This window comes from Hemitrygon akajei, chromosome 18 (genome assembly GCF_048418815.1).
Source record: "Hemitrygon akajei chromosome 18, sHemAka1.3, whole genome shotgun sequence".
Taxonomy (NCBI): Eukaryota; Metazoa; Chordata; class Chondrichthyes; order Myliobatiformes; family Dasyatidae; genus Hemitrygon; species Hemitrygon akajei.
In genome coordinates this window covers 32340154-32348588 of record NC_133141.1, presented here as the reverse complement: position 1 = coordinate 32348588, position 8435 = coordinate 32340154, and the positions used below count along the sequence as shown (strand labels likewise).

Genomic DNA, 8435 nt, shown 5'->3' with positions numbered 1-8435 from the left:
ACAGAAAGAGAGGGTGGATGTGCTGGTTTGGCGTTGGTAGAGGGGGTATAGGAGGGCAGATACAAAAATTGGGAGGGGAGTGTGAATGACCTCTCCTACCACATTACCTCTCCACCGTCTACAGGTCAGGAGTGTGATAGAACACTCCTCACTTGCCTGGGTGGAGTTAGTCCATGTACTCCTCATCTGCCACATTACCTCTCCACCGTCTACAGGTCAGGAGTGTGATGGAACACTTCCCAGTTGCCCGGGTGGAGTTAGTGCATGTACTCCACATCCACCACATTACCTCCCCACTGTCTACAGGTCAGGAGTGTGATGGAACACTCCCTACTTGCCTGGGATGAGTGTGACTATAACAAGTATCGATAATCTTTATACTGCTGGGACAAAACATCCCATTCGATCGGAACACCAATTCTACCTCCCCCCTGAACACCCCCCTCCCTCCACCACTGACACACAGTAAATGCGATGCGAACCATCTACAAATCACACTGCAGACTCTCGCCCGGGCGACTCCAAAACCCCACAGAAAGAGAGGGTGGATGTGCTGGTTTGGCGTTGGTAGAGGGGGTATAGGAGGGCAGATACAAAAATTGGGAGGGGAGTGTGAATGACCTCTCCTACCACATTACCTCTCCACCGTCTACAGGTCAGGAGTGTGATAGAACACTCCTCACTTGCCTGGGTGGAGTTAGTCCATGTACTCCTCATCTGCCACATTACCTCTCCACCGTCTACAGGTCAGGAGTGTGATGGAACACCCCACTTGCCCGAGTAGAGTTAGTCCATGTACTTCACATCCACCACATTACCTGTCCACCGTCTACAGGTCAGGAGTGTAATGGAACACTCCCCACTTGCCCAGGTGGAGTTAGTCCATACACTCCACATCCACCTCCCCCTCCTCCCTTTCCCTATCTTCTCCTTCCCCCTCCCTCCCCTTCCCTCTCCCTCTCTCCTTTCCCCTCCCCTTTCCAACCCTCTCCCCTCTCCTCCCCTTCTACCCCCTTTCTCCTCTCACCTGACCACTCTCTGCCAAGACAAACCAGGCAGTGTCACACAGGCAAACATTTAAAAACTTTATTTCATATGCGTGTTTTGACACTGTGTGTAGAGGTGAAAAGGGACCATGTCTTTTTTACACAAATGGTGGTATCTACTGTATATGGAACAAGCTGCCAGAGGTAGTGGTTAAGGCAGGTACATTAAGAACATTTAAAAGGCATTTGGTCAGGTACATGGATAGGGGAGAGTTAGAGGGATATGGCCCCAACGTGGTCAAATTGGAGTAACATACACAGAATGCTGGAGGAACTCAGCAGGTCAGGGAGCATCTATAGAGAGAAATTACTGTCGACTTTTTCCGTAGAGTCTCATCATCAGGACATGACCCAGGCATTGTTTATTCCCTCCATAGATGTTGCCTGACCTGCTGAGTTCCTCCAGCATTTTGTGTGTGTTGCTCAAGATTTGCAGCATCTGCAGAATCTCTTGTGTCTTGAGCAAATGGGACTGGCATAGATCAACTGGGCGGAAGGGTCTGTTTCCGTGACTCTCTAACACCAGGACTGTGAGAGTCTGGAGCTGAATATCTTGACGACGGTGTGACTACAAGACTCGACCATTCCAGGGCAGTGCAGAGGAGGTTCGGCTACACACTAGAATTTGAAGAATGAGAAGGGATCTTGTAGAAACATACAAACTTATGAAATGGTTAGATAAGAAATGGAGAAAAAACGTTTCTACTGACAAGTGGGACCATAACTAGAACTAGTCTCAGACCAGAGGGCACAATCTCGGAATAGAGTGATGTCCCTTTAGAACGGAGATGAGGAGGAATTTCTTTAGCCAGAGGGTAGTGAATCTGTGGAATTCATCGCCACAGACAGCTTTAGAGGCCAAGTCATTGGGTACATTTAAAGCAGAGGTTGCTAGGTCCTTGATTAGTAAGGGCATCCAATATGGGGAGAAGGCAGGAGAATGGGGTTGAGGGAGATAATACAGCAGCCATGATAGAATGGTAGAGCAGACGTGATGGGCTGAATGGCCTAAATCTGCTTCTATGTCTTATAAGTTTGTGGAAGCAGATTTAGGATGGAGCTAAGGAAAGATTGCCCAGAGTGTAGTGAATCTGTGGAATTTTCTGCCCAGGGAAGCAGTCGAGTCTATCTCAGTAAATATATTTAAGGCACAGTTAGATAGATTTCTGTATAACAGGAGAATTAAGCATTATGGGGAAAGGGCGGGTGGCCCTGAGTCCACAACCAGATCAGCCATGATCTTATTGAGTGGCACAGCAGACTCGATGGGCTGATGGCCGACTCCTGCTCCTGTTTCTGACGTCCTTATGTTAGGACCCAATGACCTGGGATCCTTAGAATTCCAGGGCCCCACCACTCTACGCCTTGGTGACTCCCGGACTCAATGGCCCAATGATTCAATAACCCCATGTCTTCAGGAGTGAATGACCTGGACTTGATGTCGCAGTGACTCTATGACTAGATGACTCCACGTCTCGGCAGCTTGGTGGCTGCTTGGCCCCACTAAGACCTCCCGGGGCAGAAGCAGCGGGTGAACAGGCCAGCAGCACGCCTCAGCACCCCGAGGTAGGCGGTCTGGAACTGGCGGTTCATCACTGCGTAGAGCAGGGGGTTGAGGCAGCTGTTCAACCAGGTGCAGTTACCGGCGATCATGTGCAGGAGGATGGGGGCCCGTTTTTTCCCGTCCGCCACGTGCATGATACAGAAGGGGAAGTAACAGGCCACGTAGATCAGGAACATGGCGAAGCACATGCGGGTTACCCTCTGGAACTCCCGGCTCCCATTCCGCTTGGATGAGGAGACCGCCCCCTTTTCTTTTTCTCCACCGCCAACAGACGCGGAAGGAGGGTCAGGGGTGGGGGTGGGGGTGGGGGCAGTGGACTGGGACACCGTCCCTGGCTCGGACGGCCCCTCCCATGCCGCCACACTAGTCCCCTCCGTGGTCTGGGAGCGGCTGGGGTCCTCGTCCACGGCCAACCCGCTGTCGGAGGGTGCGGCCCCGTGGGGTTGGGCTCTCTGGACCTTGGGCCGACCCCGGTTCTCCAGCCGGTGCTCCTCCAGTGCCTGTGACACGCTGCGGACCTGCGGGGGAGGGGAAGGTAGGGATTAGTTTGCTGTAGACTGTGAGACATAGGAGATAGAAAATAGGTGTGAGCTTTTAACCTACACTAAGATCAATCTAACCCTTCCCTCCCACATAGCCATCCATTTTTCTATCATCCATGTGTCTATCTAAGAGTCTCTTAAATGACCCTAATGTATCTGCCTCTACCACCACCACTCTGTGTAAAACCCTGCCTCTAACATCCCCCCTATACTTCCCTCCAATCACCTTAAAATTATGCTCCTCAAATTAGCCATTTCCGCCCTGGGATAAAGTTTGTCTCTCCACTCGATCAATGCCTCTTATCATCTTGTACATCTCTGTCAAGTCACCTCTCACTCACCTTTGCTCCAAAGAGAAAAACCCTAGTTCACTCAACCTTTCCTGGTCAGATATGCTCTTTAATCCAGCAGGATCCTGGTAAATCTCCTCTACACCCTCTCTAAAGCTTCCACATCCTCCCTATAATAACATGACCAGAAATGAACATAAGTGTGGTCTAACCAGAGTTTTATAGAGCTGCAACATTATCTCAGACTATGCTTCTCCAAATGCTCATAAATCCCGGCTCTAAGAATATTCTCCAATAGTTTGCTGACCACTGACATAGGGCTCACTGGTCTATAATTACCAGAGTTATCCCTTTCTTGAACTTTTGCCACCCTCTAATACTCATACTATCCTGTGGCTAGGGAGGATGCAAAGATCATCATCAAAATTGCAGAAGTCACTTCCCTTGCCTGTGGTACATAATAGCATCTAAGGACTTAACTATACTAATGTATTTTTCAAAGATAACAGCACATCTTTCTTAACAGCACATCTTCTTTCTTAACAGCACATCTTCTTTCTTAACAGCACATCCACTTTCTTAACAGTTCCATCTACATCTGTGGACTCTGTCTACACTTCCCACTCCTTTAGTAAAGCAGCCAGCATAATCGAAGACTCCACCCACCCTGGACATCCACATATCACCAGACTGAAGGAAAGTTTCTGTCCTCTACTGTTATAATACTATTAAATAGTTTCCTAGGATGATAAATTGGACTATTGGGCTCACAATCTACCGTGTTATGACCTTGCACCTTATTGTCTGCTCTGCACTGCACCTTCCCTGTAACTGTGACACTTTATTCTGCATTCTGTTATTGCTTTACCTTGTTCTACCTCAATGCACTGTGTGATGATTTGATCTGTATGAATAGTATGAAAGACAAGTTTTTCACTGTATCTTAGTACGGGTGACAATAATAAACCAATTCCAATTCCAATTCCCGCTGAATATTGAGAGGTGCATGGGTTAGCACCATCAGACTGACTGCACCATCCCTACTTCTGAACTCCACTGAAGTTGTCTTGGTGGATGAACTTGCCAGGATGTCCCCTCGGAGTGCAGCTATGATGTTACCCCTGTTCAGGAGAGCAAACCCTTCCTTTCTCCTGGGATACAGGAGAGGAGTGTGTGGTTGATGGGCAGATGTAGAGGGTGGAGGGGGGGAGAAAGACAGGGTGATGGGGAGCTTGGGGGGATCCATTTTGGAAAGGGAGAGAAAGGTAGAGAGAGGGAGAACAGTTCCCTTAAATTGGAGACTTGTGTGTTCATGCTGTCAGGCATAGACTATCCAGAGGAAATACGAGGTTTGTTCCTCTTGTACTTCATCCAGCAACCAGCTACTCGGGGTTAACTCCTTCCCTTCAGGAACTGAGAACATCAAACAGTATAGCATAGGAGCAGGCCCCTCGGCCCACAATATCTGTCCTGAACATGATGCTGAATTAAGTTAAATCCCTTCTGCCTGCACAATATCCCTATCACTCAATTCCTTGCACATTCACTTGGCTGTCTAAGAGCATCTTAAAACCCTCTATTGTATTTACCTCCTCCACCACCACACCTGGTGTCCACCACTCTCTATGTAAATAAAAACTTCCCCTGCAGATCTCCTTGGAATTTACCCCCTCTCACCTTAAAAACATGCCCCTCTGGATTTAGATATTTCGACCACAGGGAAAGAGATACCGGCTGTCTACTCTATCTATGCCTCTCATAATCTTATAAACCTCTTTCAGATCTCCCCTCAGCCTCCCCCACTCCAGAGAAAAACAGCCCAAGTTTGTCCAGCCTCTCCTTCTAGCTCTTGACTCTAATCCAGGCAGCATCCCAGTGAATCTCTTCTGCTCCCTCTCCAAAGCCCTCACACCCCTTCCTGTAATGTGGTGACCAGAAACTGAGTGCAATACTCCAGATGTGGCCTGACCAGAGATTTATATACACAGATGCAGCAAGACTTTTGACTCTTATACTCAGTGCCCCCGGCCAATGAAAACAAGCAGACCGTTGACCACCCTATTTGTCCTGGCCACTTTCTGGAAGCTATAATGGGACGACCAGGGGGCACAACCTCAGAATAGAAGGATCTCCCTTTAGACAGGATGCCTTCTTTACAGGCCCGTCAACCTGTGCGGCCACTTTCAGGGAGGGTCCACAAGATCCTTCTGTACATCGACACTGTTAAGAGTCCTGTCCTTACCGGTGTTCTGTCCCTTTCGGTTTGACCTCCCAAAGTGCCACACCTCGCACTTGTCCGGATTAAACTCGATCTTCCATTTCTCTGATCAGACCTGCAACTGGGCTGTATCATACTGTATCCCTTCACAACCTTCTACAGGGTCCACATCATTAATCCTTGTAATTGCAACATCCCAACTTTATATTGACTAATGAGGGTAAAGCCATCCGTCCTCTCCATCAACCTGTCTACTTGCACTGACTAGGACTCCCAGGATCCCTCTGTACTTCTAAGACTCTTGCTATTAACGGTGCCCCATCCCTTTACATTTGCCCTCCCAAAGTGTAACCCCTCACCCTGGCCCGATTAAACACCACCTGCCTTTTCTCTCGTCCCGCTGAAACCTCAGACGACCTTCCTCCAACTCCAGTACCGTACCACCCCGGCCAACTCTCCTCTCGCCCAGCCTCTCGGGATGGGGAACCGCGCTCCCGAGCCCCAGAAGTAGCCCCCCGACCCGCCGCCAGCCCTCGTGATGGAACCGACCTTGCGATAGATGAGGTAGTAGAAGATGCCGATGCAGCTGAGGCCGAAGCCGAACATGAAGAACATCAGGATGGTTGTGTAGGGGCCTCCCCCTGGAACGGTGGAAGGAGCAGGTGCAGACGGCCGGCAGGAAGACGTTAGATGTTCCAGAGGGGGCCGAAGAGAGCCAGCCCCAGGGCCCAGGGCAGGGCCAGGATGAAGGGGAGGGTACGCGATTAGAGGAGAGGAGGTCGAAGCGGCGGGAGTCTGTGATGAGGATGTAGCGGCCCACAGCGATCAGGATGAGGGTTGAAGATGGAAACGGCGTTGGCCACGAAGAGGACAAGACCGAAGACGCGGCAGGCGAGGGCGCCGCCCCTCCAGGTGAAGTGGATAAAGGTATCGACCGTGGCGGGCTGCAGGAAGGGCGCAGTATAGCAGGTCAGATACGGTCAAGTTGAGGATGAGGAAGTTGAAGCGGGAACGGAGGCGGGGGGTCGGTGGCGAAGGCCAGCAGGGTCATACACGTTGCCCACTGTCCCCACCAGCGTCACCACGATCCCCAGCATCGCCCCCGAAATAGCGGTACGTGTAGACGTCAGGGTGGCAATAGCCGCTGGCCGCGGTCTGATTGCTGTGGTCCATTCCCGATCGAGGAGTTGCAGTTTGCTGATTTCCTCTCTCCCTGCCGCCGGGGGTTTTGTCGCGGGACAGTCGGCGGCTGCAGGTTTATAGGGGCGGAGGAGGAGGGGAAGTGGAAGGAGGGAGGGCAGAGGGAGCGGCTGGTCTTTCCTCTGTCCGGGAGGGGGGGAAGGGTGGGAGATGTTCTGTGTGCGGGAGGAAGGGAGAGGAAGAGAGGGGGAAGAGGGGTAAAGAGAGGAGAGAAGGGAAGAATGTGAGAGATAGTGGGAGAGCTGGAAAAAAGTGAAAACGAGAGAGAAGCAGATATCTCTCTCTCTCTCTCTCTTCTCTCTCTCTCTCTCTCTCTCTCTCTCTTCTCCTCCTCTCTCTCTCTCATCTCTCTCTCTCTCTCTTCCTCTCTCTCTCACTCTCTTCTCTCTCTCTCTCTCAATCTCTCTCTCTCTTCTCTCTCTCTCTCTCTCTCTCTCTCTCTCTCTCCCCCCCCCCCCCCCCGTGAGGGAGAGAGAGAAATCTTTGTGTCCTCTTTAGCCACAAGCGAGGTCCCAGAGGGACTGATGAGCGAGACGATGTTCCTAATGCTGGGGATATATTATAGGGATAATCCAGGAATTTATAGGACGGTGAGCCTTGCATCAATGGTGGAGTAATTATGGAGTAAGATGCTCAGGGACAGGATCAACTCACATCTGGGAAAACATAGACTTATTCCGGGATAGTTTGTGCGGTGGATGCTTGGAATGTGGGGGTAGAAGCAGATATAATCAGAGGTGTTTTAAGAGGCAGTTGGACGGGCAGGGCATAGAGGGTATACAGCCGACATGCAGGCAGATGACACCATCGTAGCATTACTGAACGGTAGTGCAACGATATGATAAGACTCTTGACCTCCCAGTCCACTTCGTTGTGCAACATCTGCATCAACCTGTCGAGTTCTTCCCTCACTCTGCTGCACCACCTCCCTCCCCAACCCCCACCCCCCACCCCACCGGTCGAGAGGCAGAAGGAAACAGCGGGGTTTTCAGAGACATAGTCGCCTTCTCCCGTCACGAGATGGTGGTTTCCAAAGTTGAGACACAACCAATTACTCAAACGTGCAGGGGGTGCTGTGTTGCAAGACCGGGAGGGCTACAGGAAGTACTTTCAATCGCAGAGTTTAGAGGAAAGCACAGGATGTCTTGATCGGAATAAACCACATGATCCAGTTTGTGTAATAGCTCCCTACCCCTACCCCCCCCCCCCCCCCCGCCCACCACCACCACTAGAGAAGAGAAAGTCTACAGGAACAGATTTTAGACCATAAGACGTAGGAGCAAAATTAGGCTACTCGGCCCATCAAGTTTGCTCCGCTATTAAACCATGGATGATTTATTACCCCTCTCAGCCCCATTTTCCTGCCTTCTCCCTGTAGCCTTCGACACACTGACTAATTAAGAACTATCACCCTCTTCTTTAAATATACCAAATGACTTGGGATCAACAGCTGTCTACGGCAATGAGACGATTAATACAAAAGTCAAAAGTAGTGCTGCAGTTGTATAAAACTTTGCTTAGCTTGCATTTGGAGTATGGTGTGAAGATTCACTATCCTCTGGCTAAAGAAATTCC

The 8435-nt window shown here is 50.4% G+C and overlaps 1 pseudogene; it reads right to left on the bottom strand.

Annotated features, from left to right (window-relative positions):
• Positions 1-1660: 1660 nt before the first annotated feature.
• On the bottom strand, positions 1661-6833 carry LOC140741644 (G-protein coupled receptor 84-like; annotated as a pseudogene).
• Positions 6834-8435: the final 1602 nt, after the last annotated feature.